Consider the following 23428-nt stretch of genomic DNA (forward strand, 5'->3'; position numbering starts at 1 on the left):
AAATTTAGTTTGCAGTTTGTTAGGCTGCATTCAATCACTGTATCAAATCAGAATGTTAACAAGTTATTGTCTTAAACATAATCTATTATATTATATGATGTTACATTTTAATAAAGCTAGATTAATTAATATAAAAGGTGTTTATATGACGTTGATCCCGCCGTTCCATAACAATTGAGCCCTCATATTATTATAGTTAAAGATATCAAAGAACATATTATTTATATATGAGTTTCTAAGGAAGAAATAGAGGCTAGCATTCAATGAACTAAATTTATTGTTCGAAATGATGCCTCGTTTCGTTGAATGACCTTTGGTCAAATTATTTCTTCCGAATAAATTGTCGAGTCATTCAAAATAAAAATACATTGAACATCCAAATAATGACCTCTAATAATAGGTATTTAATTATAACGTCTGAGGAATCGACTAAATTGCATGTTTCAAAAGATAGTATTATATTTTTATAATGACCGCTTTCGCTGCATCTCGCAAGGCCTTGATAAAACCACTAATAGTAGTATTATTGAGTGGTTTTCATATAACAGTGAACGATCAGAGTTTGAAAATATTTACCTCCTCGGCTGGAGTGTCGCCCTGATACAATGCATCTCGCACTTTCGGTCAGACGCTGGCGCCACTGTGAGAATTTTATAATAAATATACTGGAGGAATATTAGGATAATTTTTAATTTAATAAATGTGTTTATTTTTCTTTTGAAGAGATTCAGAATTTACTTCGTGATAATGTAATAAAAGTGATAATTTATAAAATTAATTTATCACATTTTCGTGTTCACCTCACACAATAATTTATATGCGGCGAAAACCAAGAGAGAAAAAATGCTTTATCCAACTGGCTTTCTCTTAGGTACGCTTACATACTGTAGTTTAAATGCTAGAAGATTTCAATAATTGGCCACGTATTTTTTGACTTATACGTAGTGTAAATGAGAACTCTGCCATTCTTGGTAGTATTGACTTGTGTGTCTCTGATAACTATCTTAGAAATCGGTTGTTTGTTCTCACAAGGAGCAGAACTACCCTCCCATTGGGAGGGCAATAATCAATGGCAGCATGGTTGAATATGCCACGTGATCTTCAACTTGGCGGTACCGTAAACTGGAAAAATATTAATACACATTGATCACTTTTATGATGGATTTCATAATGCGTAAGATGGTTCGCCCCGACAATGGGATACGCTTACATCATGATGACACAACCGAATTATGCGAAGAAAGACTGTGCGATTTTCAGTATGCAGATGACGCAGTCGTGTTTGACTCGACGATCGAACGGTTGGAGGTAACCGTGAACAGGCTCGCCGTGAACTCTAAACGTGTGTGTCTTCATCTGAATGCGGCCAAAACCAAATCCATGTGCAGTGCTGCATGCATCGACGCCGACACTCCTCTGCGGGTTTCCGGTCTGCCCGTCGAGCTGATGTCCAGGTTATAATACTTGGGAGCCACGATTGCCGACGATGGTGGTATTTCTAGTGAGCTTGAAATCCGCATGGGTATGGCGGGGTCTGCATTCAACCAACTTGGTGTCGCATGGAGGTCAAGGCTGTATTCTGTGAGGACCAAATGTCGTTTGTTTAACGCGTGCGTGCTACCTGTGCTCCTGTATGGCTGTGAGATATGGCATATTACTAAGCTTCAAGAGTCTCGGCTTTTGAGCTTTGAGAATCGATGTCTCCGCCGAATCTTAGGGGTACATTGGTACGACCGCGTTACAAACACCCGAGTTCGTGAGCAGACACAGCAGGTTTCGGTGATTGAGGTTATCACGAAGAGACGCTTTACGTGGCTGGGACACGTGTTCCGGATGCCGCCAAAGAGTGCGACACTTTGTACCCTTGTAACACAGCCTCAAGGGTTCCGTCGCCGTGGCCGGTCCTCCCTCACCCTGCAGCGGTGCTACAAAAGCGACCTACGTGCTGCAGGTCTGACATGGCAGTAAGAGTTGGCGATGGACCGAGGGAAATGGCGCGAACTTGTGCTTGCCCTATGCATCAAGGGTGGAAGAAGAATCGTTATTATTTATTAGTTATAATCACTTATCTCTGGTTAAGCAGATTTCACTACCTACTGATGTAATAAGATTTTTATAGCTACATCTTTTATATTCGTGCGATAAATAAGATTTCTAATATTGTATCTGATGTGATATTCTTCTAATGTATGTATGCACGTTTTTGCCGTTTATACATGATTTAATTACTTGTAAAAGGTTGATTACAACATTAAATTTTAATTATAAAATGTGATAGCCAGTAATGAAAGTATTTAATCACAATATTTTTTTATCACTCGATATCATATATACATAACTTCTCGTTATATCGACGCGTAAAGGTGGCAAAAAACTGTTATACGGATCAACGAACTCACTTATTCGCGCCATGTTGTTAAAATTATGGCGTTTTTACTGCCCCACAGCTTCCATTGTCTCAATCCAATCAGGATTACGCGGACTAATAATGCTCAGGGAAGATGGCAAGAAATGAGATATGGCGACTTGTGGTCAGCCCAGGCGTATGCCCTTGGATGACCCCAGTTACACCCAAGAGCGCCGTGAATAGAGATGTGAACCTGTCTTCATACACTTAGTATACGTATCCGTTAGTCGATGCGTGGTTTTTAAACATCTATCCGGATATTATTATACGTACTGTGAGTTAATCTTTCTCACAAGATGCCGAATTGAAATCAGATTTTTTCTATGAGTTTCTTTGAGCAATAATTATTACTTACACTGTTTATTATACTACTCGCCACATCTTTACGCTTGTGAGACAATAATTCTCTACACAGGTGTAACGAACGTTAGATTAACGATATTTAAAGTTGTGCTGAGGTTATCAAAGGAACAATCTCTCATGAAACTGGTTAGTGTAAAGAATCAATTACAGTAAGTATTTTTAAGGTCCAATAAATAGTCATATACCCCGTTTACACGTGCATGGATTTACTTCTGATAGTAAGTATTATCGCGGCCATAATAACAAAATGCACGTGTAAACATGTGCGATGTAGCAAACGTGCCGGAAAAAAACACCGCGCAGATACTCATTTTGAGGTTAACCGATTTTCATTATCTATCAAATAGTACTATAAAATGACAACATCGAGTCTCGTTAACTCTTGGATAATGAGATTATTATCGCGATAGTTTAAAAAAAATACACACTATTACTACAAGTAAACCCATGTACGTGTACAGGCGCTAATACTTACGTAAATAATTATGTGAACTTATGCATTATGCGTTACTTGAAAAAATTGTACCACTAAGGCCATCCTCCCACGGCGCAACTTATGTCCGTTGGAATTGAAACTTAAATTCCAGCCAGTATCTAGTTAATGTATTTCAATGGCGGCTCGCTGACGGCGAGACTGGAATCTGTCGGCTTCAAAACGGTCGCGAAGAGATGCGACATGCCAGTCGCGCGGTCTCTCAAGTTTCCAGTCACCGTAAAACAGTGGTACCAACATCATTAGATTCGGTGAAAAATCTTATTTTCTTACCAAAATTGGTAGCACTGCGAACAAGTGTCATGATATAAAAACCATTTACAACCCAAGACGTCAAAAGTACAAGACAAGCAAAATTGAAATAACCTAATTTTATTCAAGTAAACGCGGCAGCGCGTGTGTTGTTGGTTTTTGTACAAAACGGCTGATGGTCCAGTTTGACAGTTTGAGGTTATGTGATTATTATTTCAAGTGTTTTCAGTAGCGCCGTGTGCGAATCATCACATTGGTCAGTTTATGAGTACCATCACCAACCAGTTCCACCAGATTTCAGTTGCGCCGTGGGAGGAGGGCCTAACTCTACAAAATAATTGAAATGACAGATGTTAAAAAGGCACCTAATATATAACATTTTAAAAATCGCATGCACTAATATTTGCGGAGAATATTGACATTTTTCTTGTAGTTATAATATGTTTATGAATTTTGATAGTGCTATTTCTAGTGTCATTAGTAGTAAATTAATTATCAATACAATATAAGATTTAACTAGTATTTTAACAAAAGTAACACGTACGTATTGTGTTACCAGCAATATTTTTGACAGAGATTCCAGAATATTTTTAGTATTGTTGGATTAGCTATTTGTGTTGGCAGCATTGAATACATTGTAAATTAAAAAATAAAATGGTGCTATTGATGTTTTGCCTACAATTTTCCCTGATTTTTCATCAACATAATGACGTTTTTTTTCATTTATAAACGGTTGTTATATTTTTAATATAAATTCAAGCCGGTATTATTTTAGTGTGACCCTATAAATAAATCATAAAATATGTAAAGCTTGCAATAAATGAATTTACTATGCCAAGTGACTTGCCGCTAATTAGTTTGCTATTTTTTCAGGTTCATTTTTATCTTATATTAATTTTATTAAACTGATTTTTAGGTACGTGGTAAAAATCCATTACTCAAACATTTTCATACAATATGATATTATATAAAATTCGTACAATAATATTTGTCTTCGGCTAGTGTTACTATATTGTAAATAATATAGTCTGTATGTAAAGCATTCATTTTAAATTAATCCGTAAATAACGATTGATATTAGATATTATTTCCCTTTTAAAAGCACATAATAAATGTGATAAAAAGTTGTATTTTGACATAAACGTCTTATATCTTTCGAATCACTTGTTGGTCGAAGGCTGTTTCATCCGACCTCTTATACCCATTCTTTTTATCTCTGCCATTGTTTCCTTATGGTCGCCGGATACCTTTAACCAAAGACTCAAGATTTTTGTTTCATCTTTTACATCGGGCGCATTGAATTCATGAACAAAAACAGCAACACTTTTTACACGAATGCTGTCAAAGATTTTGTTAAATCATTGTATTTTCCAATTTCTTGGAATTTTAAATATTTCGTTATGAAAATCTGTTTCCAGTAAAAAAAAAATGAATTGAAATTGAATGCACTAAACGCTCGATTCCATTGAATTCTATATTTAAAAGAAATGCTTTTCATAGAAATTTTGATATCAATGTGAAAACTACTTCAATGACCGGTTTGAATTATTATTCTCATTTATATTTTTTTTTCATTCCTATCGGATTATATAAAATTACTGTTATGTATTATACCTGGTTTGTTTTATGAAAAATATAAAATAATCTGCAAATGTGAGAATATTTTATTCATATAATATATTATAATAATATAATAGTAGAGATGGAGAATAAACGAAACTATGTTTATAAATTGCTATCAATTTTCCGATGGGTTTCCACGTAACGTTTAAAATTTGAGAATTTTCATTTGAGTTTTCCCATTTCCTAGGAGCGCAGAAATCGCCTAGCTATAATATCGGCGCGTCATAACGTGGGAACGCTGTTAGTTATACCTAGGAGGAAGCAATCAAATTCAAATGAGAGTTCCCGCCAAGCCGCCGACTGTCTGATCGACAACGGCCACCTCGTACATAAATACCTATCGCGTGAAATCTGTGAATTTTATACCTCCTCGCCGGCATGGGCGCCTGATACTCGGAAAGCGCGCCGGTCGAAGACGACTTCGCGCGCCGAGCAGCGACAGTCCACCGCGCAGTATCGAGCGGATTACCCAGGCACGTTTATGCTCTCCTAATACTTGGCGGAGCACAACTTTGCCTGGCCGCTCTCGTGTTAAGTTTAAAACAAAAATAACGTCTTTAAATTTTATTTGTTGATCTATGAATGAAATAATTAAACAATGATATTAAATTATACAACTCATACTTTGATTCTAATTAATTCTTATTCTTTATGTGCCTTCTAATAAATGACAGTTGACCTAAGTACCATCGTTGTAATCTTCTTCTTTATATGGATATTATTAATTGTCACCAAATAAATGTGTCCATTGGGTCTATTCTATACTTATCGACGGCTAAAGTGATAAAGTGATAAATATTATCAAACTTAAGGGGGGACATGCTCGTCGAAGGTCAAAATTGAGTTTTTATTGTATTTTCAAACCATGATCCTGGACACTCCTTAAACGTTGTAGATAATCTATTTATATAATTTTAAAGCCTTATTATCCTTCATAGTTATTTTAAACATTTGATGACTGCATGAAGTATTTTTGTAACATAAAATAGTATTCTTTTAAACCTCTCGCTCTAATGTTTTAGAATATAGTCATATTTCGGTACAGAACTGTGCAGTGGTGTTAAGATTTTTTACATTTATTAATTTTTAAACGCATTTATAAAACCATTAGTATAATTTATTACGAGATAATTTTTGTAAAATATTCACGATAAAAAATTATTTTGATAATCTCTGTGATCCCAAATTTGACAAGAATTAGGCATTTTATTATTCAAAAAATCGGCAAGATTAACACATTTGAAGATGATTTTAAAGATATTTATTATAAGCTATGTCTTTGACCATTCAAGTGTGATAAAAATCTTATGAATAATGATTGCTTTATAATAATTATTGACCTAAGAAGAAGGTAGTGTTTTTTTGAAATACGCCATTTCTTTTGTCATTCCCTAGTGGTTAAGCTACAACATACGGCCGTAGCCATAAAATGACAAACTAAAATTAAAGTAGGGTGTAAAATTATGTTAACGCGCGTGTTTGAACATGTACCTAACCGAATTTTTTTTTTTTTTTTTTTAAACGGTACATGTTCAAACACGCGCGTCAATATCATTTTACTCCCTACGTCAATTATAGTTTGTCATTTTATGGCTACGGCCGTATGTTGTAGCTTAACCACTAGGGAATGACAAAAGAAATGGCGTATTTCAAAAAAACACTACCTTATTCTTAGGTCAATAATTATTATAAAGCAATCATTATTCATAAGATGTTTATCACACTTGAATGGTCAAAGACATAGCTTATAAAAATATCTTTAGAATCATCTTCAAATGTGTTAATCTTGCCGATTTTTTGAATAATAAAATGCCTAATTCTTGTCAAATTTGGGATCACAGAGATTATCAATATAATTTTTTATCGTGAATATTTTACAAAAATTATCTCGTAATAAATTATGCTAATGGTTTTATAAATGCGTTTAAAAATTAATAAATGTAAAAAATCTTAACACCACTGCACAGTTATGTACCGAAATATGACTATATTCTAAAACATTAGAGCGAGAGGTTTAAAAGAATACTATTTTATGTAACAAAAATACTTCATGCAGTCATGAAATGTTTAAAATAACTATAAAAGATAATAAGGCTTTAAAATTATATAAATAGATCATCTACAACGTTTAAGGAGTGTCCAGGATCATGGTTTGAATATACAATAAAAACTCAATTTTGACCTTCGACGAGCATGTCCCCCCTTAAGGTAGGTTTGTATCCAAAGTATTTGCACTTATTGTAACAATTACAATAAGTTATTGTAATTGTTGCAATAAGTCCAATATTTTAACAGCAGCGCTGCTGTTAATATATAGCACGTATTGCAACAATTACAAACAACTTATTGTAATTGTTACAATAAGTGCTAATACTTTGATACAAACCTTCCCTAAATTTATCACTTTATCGCTTTAGCGGTCGATAAGTATAGAATAGAATAGACCCACGAATTAATAATGATGTACATTTGTCAAAATAATTGTGATGTTGTTATTCTTTTAAGTGTGTTTGGTGTGACTTAGTGTCTATCTAGTGTTTTTTTTTTTTTTACAAAATTTCTACAATACATAATTATTATGTATTAAAATAAGTTTTTAAGTGTACTTATTTAAATTATTATAATGCATGTAATCACGGTATGTACGGTTGTTCCGTATTTGGTAATATTATGTTTACAGTTTTATAAAACTCAAATAGGAATTTAGTGTAATTTACTATTAGGTACAGTGTTGCCATATTTTTCTTCGCTGATTATAGTACAGAGACGTAAAAATTATAGTATTTCTGAAAAATATATAGTACGGGAACATTTTTCGTCTTGAATTCTTTAAAATTATAGTATTTTGGAATATTTGGCGTAAAATTATAGTATTTTACATTTTTCGCGAAATCAAAATTATAGTATTGTACTATAATTATAGTACGGTTGGCATCACTGATTAGGTATTTGTTTATACTTCGTGCTATCAAGAAAAGTGTCACACGTTAATTTAACAGTGAAAAGAATAATTTTACCATTCATTTCGGATTAAAAAGGTAAACACTACATTATTTGCATATATAACGGTATTTTTTTCTTTATAAATATTTTAAATGATTCACAAAATAAAATCATTATTATACTTATGTTAATAATATGTTATGTTATAGGTCAATAATATACGAGATTATATTTTTTCTTCTAATTAAATGGTGAAGTCTCACAAAATTAAACATTCAAAACTTTACAGCATTTAATCCTTCTTCGTACTAAGTATATCAAGTTGAGATGCACAGATTATCACTGAACACTAATATTTATTATTATTTGCGGATATGGTATTTAGACGTGTTGGGCAACCAATGTTGCGTACAACGATTTGCGCGCGCGATGGAAGCTGTCATATTTTAAACAGAAATTAAATAGATATAAAGTATTATATTATATTAACGCAAATGCGAAAGACGTCGTATTATTATTATCAATTGTGTTTTGGGAAAAGGGCGTAACCCTCGATTTTTCGAAAAGTGTTCTTATTAGATAATAACAATGTATACAACTAAATACACGTTCTGTAAAAAGGAAGTAAGCCACTATTATCTAAATTCAGGTTTTAATTGAGCTCTAATTAAGTTTTGATTTAAGGAAAAAAGCGTTTACCCTCAATTTTAAAGATTTTTCTGTAATAATTTCTTTAATTATTATTAGATCGAAAAGTAATGTCTGTGCCTATTTTATTTTTAATATTGAACCAAAATCATTCAAAAAACATTTTTTTGCCTCTCCTGTAAAATTTGTTCTGTGAGGGTTACGCCCTTTTTCCTAAACACGGTCATTATGTTACCATATAATAATTTAAATAATATATTATTATATTATTTAAAATGCATCTTTAAATATATGAATTTCATTAACATGTCAATAAAAAAATATATGAATGAAAACTTCTAGATACGAAAGTGTCCGGAAACTTATACGTATGCAGTACGCCGTATCACAACTTTACATATTATAGATCGTCCAACCTCTCTGGGTCGTACAGTACTGACGTAAAATTCATGTCTAAATAAAACACGGTTCTTGTCTATTTACACTTTACAGGAAACCAGCAGTAAACAAATTTTGAAAATAGCTGACATACTGGATTATTTGTTAGTTTGGGTTAGGTTTTCATTCTTGAATTCATGAATTTTGCCCAAATCAGCTATGAAAATTGAATTAATGTTAATATACGATCATCTCTTTACGATAAGAAAGCTCAAGGCGAACTATGCAACAGTGGAATGTTTTACGTACAATTTACATGTAACCAGGTTCAATTCAATCAACCACTTATATAGCAACTAATAAATTATTTTAAGTTTATTATGCTTAGTTGATAATTGGATACTTTTGTAAACTAAATGTATTTAGCTTATAATATCATACTTATGTAGGTATGTAGTTTGTCAATTAAAACATATTTAGGGATTATCCAGCAATCGGGATTTTAAAAAATGGCAACAGTTTTGACAACGGAAAACATAATTTAATTGCTAATTAAGAAATTCGCATTTGTAATTTAATACGCGTGGCTTTATTCCTTATTTCGATTTAATAATACGTTGACACTCTATGCATCTGAGCTTTAGAAATGAACTATATAAAAATACTCTATGTAATCCTTAAAATGTAAATTCTAGTCAATTTGTATTTGAAAAACGCCTCTCGTAAACACTCCTTTATAGGAAATAAATGACTGCCCAGCCTATACTTGTGGACCTGCAATTATTTAAGCTTTATTCAAATTAAATGGGTGTAATATATTTCACTTTGCCTTGCATGTACGAAACTAGTTTTGCATTTATCACCGGCTTTTTAGTAAAATAAATAATGTGACCGTAAGTTAGTCACAGTGTACGAAAGCCTGGTGGCATGACAGAGCCTAAACTTATAGATCCCTGATACATAACAATTTATTTTTAATATTTGTTTGTTGTAAACATTTAATTTCAATTTAATTTCATAAGTTATTGTGATGTAAAGCAAACACTATTTTTGTTGTGTTTGATTATAGTAGATATTTTCAACATAATATCGACTTTAGAAAAGAAAAAGGTCGTAACCCTCATTTTTTTAAAAATAGGTTTTATTGGATAATAATATTGCACGTGACTAAATATACGTTGTTCCAAAGGATGTAAGCTGCAAACAACGATTTATTATGTATCCAAAATTAGCTGGCAGTTAAAACAAATGTGTGGTAAAAACGACTTAACTTTTGTTGTTTTTCTTTAACTCAATAATTAATATCAGATTAGGGATATAAAAACCATATTATTAATTATCATGCACTTCATGTTTATGTATATTTTGTGTTTTTGACCGAAAAATATAACAAAATTGTTTATGTGCTTCCTGTAAAATTCGATTTGCGTGGATTAATTGATATAACACACTTTTAATAATAAATCTAACCATTAGGATCTGTTATAAACCTTAAAAAACAAAATACACATGCAAATAACTATTTAATTTATATTATACAAATATTAAAGTTCAATTATCTCGAAACTAGTATTTTTTACCTTTCCCACTGTTGCTTTCAGCTAGAAATATATCACATTGGTAATGAGATTTTTACAATATAATTTACATTTTAAACTACATCTTATTGAAGTTAGAATTAACTTAATGCGGCCTTCTAACTTGAAATGGATTCCAACCACAAGTTTAGCTACCACTTTTTGTGTGTAGTTATTTGTATTGGAATACCCGAAATATATCGTAATATTTATGTTGTGTGTATCTTTTTATTTGAATATGTATATATCATGAAATAGTTCGTGATTAGACACCGGACATCTGGAGTCCTTTTTTTTGGGACGGACTCGAATATTACAACATTTTTTAATTAAAAAATGCGTTAATAATTTATGGAACCTATGTTTTTCAGAAAAATAAGTTGTACGATGTAGTAGGTACAATGAAATATGAAATAAATGATATTGATAATATGTGCAAGAGACTTTATCGATACTTAATTATATAGAAACGCTGCTATTAGTAGATATACTATACTATTTAGAGAAATTAATGAAGCGCTTACGTATAGAGTGGAAGAATTAGGTGTTAATAGTAATATCTATAATATTTAATAATATTCCACTTTTTATATACCTATTATTGAAATCAAAGTTTAAAATTTCCACTAAACTACTTCTATTTTCACTATCAAACAACAAATCAAACTTGCTCCCATGATGAGAACGACCGGACAGCTAGTGTATTATTAAAATCGTACCAAATCTGAATGATTTCGTATATTATGTTGATACTACGAAAATATATAATAAAAAACATATTATTATATTATTGTAAAACCAATTCAACGAGGATTCAAATCAATGCTTATCAGCTCGGAGTAAGGACAGATTTTTACACAATGCACAACAGCGGCCACTTGAGAATATCAAGATACGTCTGTTATATTTACCATAACTACTTAAGTACTTAAGCCAAACTAGTAATTATTTTTGTATACTTCACATATAATACGTTTCTTGTGATACGAGAATGCAACAGCTGGATTTAGGGATGGGTAAAATGGAGAATATCGGACCTACGTGGTTAATGAAACCATTTAGAAAAAGTTTCGTACGAAAGATACTTCAAATCGTACTTTTGTGTTTCAAGCAAGTGGTTGGACATGTTGAGATATTCAATTTTAATATATAGGTACTGATGTTGTAATGTTTTTTTGACATTTTGATAGGCCATTTTCAAACACTTTATATTCATCATGCAAAATATGTAAGTATATGCGTTTTCTGTTAATTGCTACTCCCTAATACTATAAATTATATATCATAGTATTATTTCAATGAATTGTTTCGGAAGTTATCAAAATAATACAATCATAATTAGTCGACATTGACACATTGTGTATGTACCTAATACCATTGATAATAAATTATTTTATCAAGAAATATTAGATATAAATAGCTATAACACAGTTGCAGTGCCTACCATTTCTTAACAAGTTGACCTTCCCTAATAGCTCATTGCTTTATCCAATCTGGGAGTTCACACATGAAACTATAATTTGATGTTATAGTAATATGGTAGAAAAAACAAAAAAAACTTAACCTGCGCGCTTGTTAACTGATCTACGTATTTTCCTTAAATCTGACATCACTTCAGTTTTGACGATTATGGATTATAGCTTAAAATTGTTGATTTGTTTTGTATTTAGTGAGTAGGTATATTTCGTGATATTTCACATTAGCTGGTTCCATTGTTTACGGGAAATGACGATTTAACGGGCTTACATATTGAATGTATTAATAGTATGTAAGATATTCATTACGGGTTTTCACAAACACTTCAGATAATCAAAATTTGTTTTTTACTTGATCCTTTACTAATAGGTAAGAAGGTTTTCACATTCTTTTATTATATTAAATTACTATATAAACGAAAATTAGCTTTTTTCGATGTCAATGTGCATTTACGATCGGTGAGTGCGCATAGTCCACGAAGAAGGCATACGCCGGGTCGTAAATAATGACTTAAATAGAATACCTAGTACAAAACATAAATCAATTAGAATTTATTGATTAATGTTTTTGCCACTCGTACCCGTTAGATATAGGGACCATTATACCACGTTTTCCTCTAGAAGGTATATAAGGTACTTTTAAACACTTTTGAACTGATTTTTTGTCCACAAAATCACTTTATATTGAGACGTCACACAACTATCACAACTTACGATGGTTATTGTACATTTTGCATTTTTGTTTATTGTTATTAAATCTTAGTTGATATTATTCTTTTGACTTATTAACTTAAAAATAACAATAATGGATGAAATATAATATTCCAAAAAATTATAATATGGCACATACAATATATAATTGTCAAGCCTCGATAGCGAAAGCTGCGTGACTATCAAATGCACTATGTAAACCTGCTATTAATATTGTTTTAAAAGCACATTGCATTGTTATTTTTTTAAGATTATCCTTTGCTTTGTAATTTTATTCTTGTAAATCCACGGTAAACATAAATTTATATACAATATTGGTATATACTACAGCTGATGATGATACATACTATCGTATGGAAAATAACTCATTTTTAAGTAGTGGACTTTTTGTATTCATCATGCGATTGAAAACAATAAAACCACATTCAAAATATGTCATTGGTAGGGAACCTTTTTTAATATCTGAGGTAGGTGAATTTTAAACACAGAAAATTTTTCAGTGGTGAATTTGCGCTATTTCATAATGTATATAAATCAGTCATTTAATAAATAAGGACAAATATCACCAACAAGTTAGTTCAAGTAAACAACGACTCCCACGTTATCTATACTTAATTAATTGACTTTTTATGCAATAATATGTACCTACCTATATTTTGTAATGTTATTCAATTGAAAATGTCCATTAGGATAAAATCGGTTAAATATCAAAATTATGAAATAAATGTGGAAAAAGTACGAAAGTACATAATATAAAGTGTTTTAATGAAATATGTATCTAGGTACCAGTCGTTTTATGTGATGAATAGTTCTTTACACTTTATAATATGTAAGTATTTAAATCAAATACATAATATAATCATATATCAGATAATTACTTTTTAATTACAACATTTAAATATAAAAAAACAATGCTAATTTTGTCGAATGGCCACCTAATCGGCGCGCCTTTAGTGTACAATGTATTAAATGGGACGGTAGGACTTTTTTAACGTTACACACCTACAAACTTACCTGTAGAATGAACAAAAATAGAACTACGAACTACCATAGGACGCCATTTTGAAAATTTCATTCGAATATCAGATTTTGTCCAGTTACGAATCTTGATTGGGTAGTTTTCGACAATGGCCCCATTTTTTTTGTAGTACTTATTCCACTTTTAATCAATAAATTAGGACCGGTTTCGTCCGCCTCAGAGGGACATTTTCAACTGAATCTTCCCTTGTTCAGTTGAAAATGTCCTTCTGATGCGAACGAAACCGGTCCTAATTTATTGATTAAAAGTGGAATAAGTACTACAAAAAAATGCGTTTTATTAAATTAAACAACAATAAATATTAACGTAATACAATGACTAAGTGAAAATCTGAAGCAATATTATATTTCAAAACCTTTAGAAGAATGCAATTACGGCTTACGCAATACATACTATTATAATAGTAGGTTCAAACGAATATTTTCAGGGATGTTTCGCATCTACAGATGTACGCCACTGGTATTTTGAAGATGAAATTTCTTACGATCGATTTGATGAAATTCTTCAATGTCAATAGTTTATAATCAAATAGACCAGTTTGGGCAGAGCATCCTCAAAATACTTAAATATCTAAAGAAATAAACAATTAGGTATGTGACTTTTTTATCGATATGTAGGTACGGTATTGTTGCTTGGTAATACTAATAGGTATCAATATGATACACTTAGAACATAAAACGGGTCAGCGGACAAAATCTTTCAATATTTGTACTTATATTAGTGGTAGGTACGCAAAAGCTATTCGATATTTAATTATGAAAAAACATATTCTACACGCATTTTATAAAAATGGTTTACCATTACTTACCTGCAATAAAAGAAACCATCAATTTTGTAATGCGACCTTTTTAATTACAGTTTGCGAATTTGAATTCGTTTGAGTCGCCCGCACGTCGCGTTAAAATATTGGCAAGACGATTGTTTTATTTACAATAATTACCATCGCACCTGAGCTGCCAGAAAAAACAACTGACTAATTTTAGAAATCCATACTAAGAATCATTTGGGCAAAAGTCTCCTTAGGATATTGGATTCGTCCACCATTTTAATGTGTTTTTTTATGGGTTGACGGTTAAAGACTTGAAAGATCCGGTCTTTAGTGATTATATTAACACAGCAATAATTGCACTAAAGTGTTATAAATGTTATAATACTTATATAAAGCATAGTATAAAAGCCATAATAGTACACACGTCATGAAAATTGTTTGATTGATGACAGTACAATAGTATTGTTTATTTTGTTACTATATTGAATGTACAATTAGAGTGTAGTGTATAAGAGTGTATTATATTATTTCAATTTGTACAAAACAATTTAATAACGCGTTTTTAATCTTTTCAATCGAAATACAAATCATATTTTCAATAATTTTTAATTACGGTTTATAAAATGAGTATGATTTTATTCTGTTTTTTCGATTAAATATTTTGCGTAAAAAACTACTAGTGCACTATGAATGTTATGAAAATATATGATTATTACTAAATAAATAACAAAGCTATAATCTTATCGGTTTTATATTAATTTTATCCGAATAATCCATATACAAATATCACGATTAAACTATATTATAAATGTATTATAATAGAATTAATAAATTCGTTTATTATTGTTTTTTGTCAAACGATCAAAAACATGTTTTAATAATGTAATGTTTTTTTATTATATTTTATAAATTTACGCGACGTATATCTATTATTTTAGTTGTATTATGACATTGTCCGATCAAATTTTTGAAAAATACTTTTTTATCGTAGATGTAAAAAGACAACATTAATTTGAGTAGATATCAAAATTACATTGTTATTTAATATTTTTAAACACAGTTTTAAATATATTTATTAACTAGCTGAAATACCCAGCTTCTCACGAGGTCGCCTCGTTTATCGATATAACAATAATATATGGCTCTCATGGTGCAGTGCGTAAGGTGCGGGCCTTCCACCCAAGAGTTCTGGGTTCAATCCCGTTGATGACACAATATTTGAATGTGTTTTTCTCAAAGCCTGGGTGTTTGTGATTGGTCAAAATTACTAACAATCACCTTTTACGGAAAACCATGGACATGGTTATTAATAATACTAAAAAAAATAACAATAATGAATTTGTTTTTCATTATATAATATAGGCACATAGTATGTTAAAATTAAAATAATTCTGACAGCAGTAAGTCAAATAAAAGAACACTAAATTAAAATCGAATTCAAAATAACCAAACTGTCCTCATCCCTAGTAAAAATTGGAAGAAACAATCAAACATAAATAATTGTATTTTCAATATATAGATTACCTCAATCAGATCAACCATCCCCATTGGTTGATTCTTTTAGGCGATTTTTTATGCGTACCTAATCAAATATGTCACTACATACCTATTATATTTTGTATTAAAATAAATATATATACCTATTGTAGTAATGTATACCTACCAGCATTTTTATCTTCAAGGTGTGTAATTTATTCGTCTTAAAGAATTAACCACTATATACAGTGTACACAATAATGAGAATGTCTTAAGTTAATATTGTATAATTGAAACTAATGTATATTTTTTTCTTTTTTCCAGATTCTACTTAAGATTTGCTGACCTACATTAGACCAATAAAGTAAGTTTAAAATTTTTAAGTTATAAAAACCATGGATTAAAGTAAAATCAACATGCTGACCTAACTTAGCAATAAATATCCAAATTTCGTATTTGCATTAATCTCGTTAAAACAGTGTCCAAAATTATAACTTATTTACTTTTTAAATGGGAAGCTGCTATTCTTGGTGGTATTGGCTTATGTGTCTCTGATAATTATCTTAGGAATCGAGGGCACCCGTTGTTTGTTCTCCCAATGTGGAGAACTATCCTTCCAATATTGTTAATGCCAATTGGGAGGGCAATAACTCTGTTCAACCAAATCATTTCGGTTATTGACATATTCCACCTGCGTGAGATGAGTATAGGTGGGCATTGAAAAAATCTTAAAATAGGGTCTGCTTAGCTCATTCGGTGTACTTCTTTGTATCTAATTAATATTTTTTTGTATTTACACTTTTCTACTGTTTAATGCTGATCTATTTTATATATATATAATACCTACTGTTTTATTATTATTTCTTTTATTCTAAAAGTTATGTTGTGAACGTCTTACATTATTAATTTGTAATAAAAAACTTGAAGCTTTTAAAATGTGGGTGTATAGGCGCATGCTTCGTATCAGCTGGAAGGACAAAGTTACAAATGTCGAGGTGATGTCAAGAATGAAAAAGACCAAAAAAATAGTCAAACTAATAAAAACCAGGAAACTGGCATACTTTGGCCACATCATGCGGCATCCCGAGAAGTATCGCCTTCTACATCTCATCATTCAAGGGAAGATCTCCGGTAAGCGAGGCCCTGGTAGAAGAAGAACGTCCTGGCTCAAAAACCTCAGGGACTGGTTTGAGCTCAGCACTCCATCCCTATTCAGAGCAGCGACGGACAGGGGCCAAATGGCCAAATTCATCGCCGACGTCTGATAACGGATATGGCACACAAAGAAGAATGTCCACTTTATGTAAAAATAAATAAAATTTGAAGTTGAATTTGAAATGCTAGTTTCTTTTTAATCTTGTGAAAATCTAGTATTTTTTTCTACCAATTAGCTTATTTTATTACCCTATATAATATATAGCATGATAATAATGTTTATGGAGGAGAGTTGACAATATTGATAATTTTATTTATTATTAAATATTACTTTTTAATAATAAATCACGGCTGTGTAGTAGTAGTGTATGTTAATTTATTACATCTATATTGAAATTTATCACTTAATATTATTATGACTAAGCCGAGCGCAGGGAAACATGGGTTTCGTAATGTGGGGTAATTATTTATAAGCGTGTTTTTCACCTGTTGTTTTTTTGCCGCGATGACAGCACATGTCGCGCGGTAATTTACTGGGATCATAAAGAAAACTCAGGTAAATGTCCACCACCGCATATCCGGGTCGACTGTTTTTGCCAACCTTAGAAAATGTATTACATAAAGAATGTCGTAAAATTAACAATTTATTTAATTTGCTTTATGTATGTTTTGGAAAAGGTTTGTCTGGGTTTGTGGGTTATATGTAAGTTGTACGTATGCAGTTCATTGTGGGACACTTATTCGTGCGCCGCAGTACGTAAAACATGAGTTCGTATAACATTTTATCAAAATGACGCGTTCTTCGTTGAACATTTCACCGTCAACGTCAAGTCAAAGATTTAAGTAGATGCGAGATATTTTGCATCCCAGATTCATTTGTAGCAACCTACACTTTACAGTGTCCGGCATCTGCCAAAAACTGCAAGCATGTCAACACACTTATTAATTCACTCAATTAATCAGTTCAAAAAAATATTTCGAAAATAGATAATACACACTAAATCTTTTAGATCTATAAGGCTGTTTTTATAAGTTTCGTATCCGGCTATCATCAGATGCGTCGGGTTGATTGACAAGTATCGATTATTTTTCCTCATTTTTAAACCGTGTTCTTATAACACTAAACAATCTATTTACCATCCATATGTATCGCGTGCAATTATAATATATATCTAAGGATGCGAAAAAAAGATAGTTTAATATTAAATAACGATTTTTTATGAATATAAAATTATTTACAACCAGCAAGCGCCCTCGCTCTATAGAATAAAAAAACTTGTTTATTCTTTTTCAATTTAAACGGCATACCTGTGCCGCGTACTGGCTAGTGCTTCCATAATTGAAACGTCAGTACTACGCGGACTTCCTTTGGCGGGAATATTAAAAAAGGAACAAGATTCCTCGAGAGAAACAAGTTTTGCTCTCGGCCGACGTGGAATCCTGCCTAACGAACGGTGGCGGCAAGCGAACGACTATCCGGTTCTCGCTATGTTCTCCTGATACTTTTCTGGTCTATTTTATCGAGAAATTGAGCAAAAATCGTAAAGCAAACGATATTTAATTTAATTTATTTTTAAATTAGATTTCTCTTATAATTTCGGAACATAATATATTTAAAAAATATATTTCGATACCTCAGTTTCAAAGTGTAACAACTCAAAAAATATAGTTCTGGGATAATGAGGAAACAAGATTTTGGGCGGGTTTAATCTTCTACTGTATGTATATCTAATTTTTGTATATTTTAAAGAAATGCTAGAATTATCTCAATATATATATATGTATTTATAATATTATTGTAAACATAGTTTTAAGTAATATTAATAATATAAGTTTTCAGAGGTTTCCACAGGATTAACGACGTATAATCCCAAAGATAAATAGCTACGGTTATTCTAAAATAATTACAAATTATCACTTGCTACATTTTGGATCTGGTAGATATCGGTATTCTAAGCATTTCCTCATACTTAACTGAAAACTGCAAATTTTAGACTTGTTTTATTTTGGAACTGAGTTATCGATTTGTGCCGAACGGGAATCGAACCCACGTTTATCGGAATGCGATTATTTACCAATTTATTTCATATAATATTATAATCACAGTGTATTCAATAAATAATGCTTAAAAATAATTTAATTAATTTTTTTTTCATTTAAATAAATATTAAAATTTATTGTATCTACATACAATCTACATCAATAATAAAATTGAATTTCTTTTTTGTTATTTCGAAATATGGTATTGAAGTAAATAAAATGATAGAAATAAGTACCTAAGGAGGTACTAAAAATATAATATAATCTTCTTCTTAATACTAATAGAGTCGTGATCTAGATGATTCTTCACGGTATGGCTCCATCTCTCTCAACATTCAGTGTAAAACCAATGCAACTCTTGATTTGGTCTGTCTATCTCGAGGAAGCTCTTCCTCGCCTTGTCCGAACTTTGACCTGGCTCAATATCACGAGTTTTTTCAGGTTGCCATCTTATTTGCGGGCTATATGACCAAACAAAATTAAGAAACTGACAAAGTAAAACTGAGGAGAGTCTGTATTGAATCCAGAATTCGCTGATTATAGAGTCGTTGGTACGTTTGGCCATCTAAAAGATTCTTAGTATCCACCTCCAGCGCCACATTTAAAAAGTGTCTTACACCGGTTTTTTCTATTTCTAACTCAGAGGCATCAGGCATCCTACTGTCAAAAAACTGTCACGCAGGTTGGCAAGCCCACCAGCGGATTATTAACAGATTATAAGAATTATTACATATTTAACACAAAAATTGATTTTGGTGCCAATCTTTACTTAATATAAAGCAAAATAATAAGACCAAGTCCCATAAAATTGAATCGCTGACCATATTACTGGGATAGTATTCTGAAGATAAAGCTTTCTTTGTGAAAAATCAAAATGGCCGTTTACTGACGTCTACTACAATAGTTCGTAACTTTTATGCTTGGTGCAGTAACGGGATGAATATAATCTCTGCGGCATAATAGAGGTTCTAATATTCACAAATGTTGGTAATAATAGTTTGAACGAGTTTCATCGCATACTTTACTGGGTTGTTTTGTGAAAAATCTGAAGTTGAATCTCGTTACAGATTGTCTAACCCATTTTGACGTATCACCGTTAAGGGTGTATAAACAAAAGTGTCGAGTGCTAATAACGATATTATATAAGGGCTAGGTATTATTCCAAGAATACAGAATCAACACAGATAATGGATAGGTAAACATACTTCAATATAATGCCATATAATAGGTGCTCTGCAAGTTTGTGTAAAAGATCACGTCGCAAGAGCGTCATTGTCAAAGGATTAAATAATTTTAGGTATAAACTCCCTTTGACTGCTATGTTAGTATAATAGATAGAATATGATATTGATAAGGTACAATTTTACGTTTGGAAATATTCATAACATGAAATTTAATATCGTTGTTTTTTCACTATTATTACTTGACGGATAGACATAGTGTTAGAAATAACAAATGCTTAATTAGTAATTATATTTTCCCAAGAGGAGAGCATTTGAGAATTGAAAAAACGATGTTTCTATCAGAGGTAAAAAGCTCTCTAATTTGAAATATTCAGGCGATATTGAGCATAAAAGTAGTGTTCAATAAATTGTACGCTTATTATGTAAATAATACTATTATTATGTGCCGAAGCAGTGTCGCTCTCTCCCGAACAATTTCTAGTATTATGTATGCCTTACCCGACCATGTATTTATAATGTTCAGATATTAATTTTAAGGTAAAGTTTACTTGGTTAAAGTTTGTATTTAGACCTAATATAGGTACCTGGTATTTTAACTAGAGCTTTTAATAAGCAAGTAAATTAAAGCACAATTTCGGCCATGTAAGCCTCACATCGCACAAGGCCCATTTCATTAGTTAATAGCGGCTAAACGCACCAGGGCGTCATAAATGCGTTAGGGATGATATTATTTGAATGTTTATGGACGTAAAACCTCTGTCGAGTCATTTTATGCGACCCTAATAAGGCTTTGTCGTAAATGGTTCCACTCTTTTTTTAACGATGTCTGCTTTACACTTTCATGTTAATTCACTACATGTCATAATAATTATATTTACCTACTATGTTTGATTCTTAGTTTTATATTTGAAAAAAAAATGCAGATTTATTTAATTTAATATTTTATATAACGTAATGTATGCTACCAATACACATATAGGCATATTGTGAAGCATCACTTCTTAATGTATGAAAAATCTAAAAAAATACGAGTAACGCAACGAGGCATAGAAAAGTGCATGTTGGGCATAATGCGGATAGACTTAAAAAGAAACCATCCAATAGGAGACGACAGGCAACAGTATGTAGGCGATGTGATAAATGTCGCCGATCTGATGAAATAGCAATGACCTGTACATATCACATAAAGGGTATTTTTATATGTCAAAAACACATACTAAGGGTATTGCGGGGTATTAAGGCTATACATCAGTTGAGGCATGGTCTAAAAAGATCGTTGCTAAGCGATGCATGGATTGTGCAAATGACGCGTGCCGAACGAAATATAATTTGTCACAAAAATCCTACATGCGTCCATTTAATGTTATGTTTATTGTTATATTACTAATAATAGTAGTATATTCATTGATATGTTTTCTTTTTTAAGTACATACGTAAAGTTTTTTAGTCATCTTTTACACGATTTAAGAATATTTTCATCCGACGTCATGACAAAAAAAAATCGACGTGCGGACATCTCGACTTTCGTCTCCGATTGGCGACTAGTGAGAAATTTCGACGCACCTACTGTTGAAAATTATTTGCCGTTTCACTGAGGTACGCTCTTAAGTTATACCAATATAATCATTGCTGCACACTATAAGAAATAGTTGCACTGGAGTATTTATTAAACATCTTACTGATATTTTTACACAATTACTTTTAAGTATCTTCAAGAGTGACCTACCATTATGTCTTAAGCGTAGGGTGTTCAACTAATGTGTGCTACCCGTGCTCACATATGGCTGCGAGACGTGGACCCTCAACACGAGAGATGTCCAAAGGCTAAGAGTCACACAGTGAGGCATGGAGAGTTGCATGTTGGGCATCACGCGAAAGGACCGTAAGAGAAACGAATGGGTTAGGAAGCAGACAAGAGTACGCGATGTAATAGACGTTGCCAAACAGCTGAAATGGAGATGGGCGGGGCAGATTGCTCGCCGAAGGGACGGCCGCTGGACAAATGCCGTCATCCTATGGTACCCAAGGGATACGAAACGGCCACAGGGTCGCCCTAAAAGCCTATGGATTGACGAACTGGTAAGGTTCGGCGGAAATACGTGGCAGCAAACGACACAGGACCGAGAGAGTTGGAGAAAGCTTGGGGAGGCCTTCATCCAGCAGTGGATTGACCCCGACTGATGATGATGATGACTTTTAAGTGACGCTATTTTTTTGATTGATCTTTATGAAATTCTATAGCTTTTAAAATACAGTTCGTTCTGATTTCCAAAAGTTATCAATGCGTATAATATTATTAAATGCATTTGATTAAATATTGCTTATCTGCCTGTCAATCTATCATCCCAAATCAAACCTTAATGCCACTTCTGTAATTGACCTATTGACATGGCGCGTCCTTTCACTTTCGCATTGTCCGTTTGATTTCCCTTGACCCGGATAAGCAATGAAGTAAGTGATGCGACTTTGTTGTCATGTTGTTATGGAGCGCCATTCTGAGATGTAACTTCTTCCGTAGAAATTTTTGTGCGTGCAATTATGTACTCTCTTATTACCGTTTGTTCGTCATTTTAACACTTTTAACACTTTCAACAGTTTCAACATCAGACTGTTGAACATTGGCGGAGGTAGTCTGTTAAGATTCCACATGAATAGAGAACACTAAACTTTTAATGCGTGTTTTCAGAGTTATGTATGTTCAATAATTAGAATAGTACATTTTTAAAATCTCGTGAATTATTCGTTGAATAAAAGAAATAGTTAGGTAACTAAACTTTGTCAGTCATACTTGATTGTTTTATTGGACATACATAATTTTGAAAACACTTCTGAGAAAATATAATTTTATAACCGATAGAAAAAATCTTTTTTGAAAAAAAATACGACACCTAGCAG

The 23428-nt window shown here is 31.9% G+C and overlaps 1 long non-coding RNA gene across 2 annotated transcripts in view; it reads left to right on the forward strand.

Moving 5' to 3' along the window:
* The window catches only part of LOC147074004 (uncharacterized), a 745768-nt gene that overhangs the window by 552182 nt on the left and 170158 nt on the right, over positions 1-23428 (forward strand). For both annotated transcript variants that reach the window (XR_015070354.1, XR_015070353.1), the window contains exon 4: positions 16479-16518. This is a non-coding gene — a long non-coding RNA (uncharacterized LOC147074004). The remainder of the gene's footprint in view (positions 1-16478; positions 16519-23428) is intronic.

Source organism: Rhyacophila brunnea, unplaced genomic scaffold (assembly GCF_057557595.1).
Source record: "Rhyacophila brunnea isolate RB1 unplaced genomic scaffold, BYU_Rbru_1.0 scaffold_17, whole genome shotgun sequence".
Classification (NCBI taxonomy): Eukaryota; Metazoa; Arthropoda; class Insecta; order Trichoptera; family Rhyacophilidae; genus Rhyacophila; species Rhyacophila brunnea.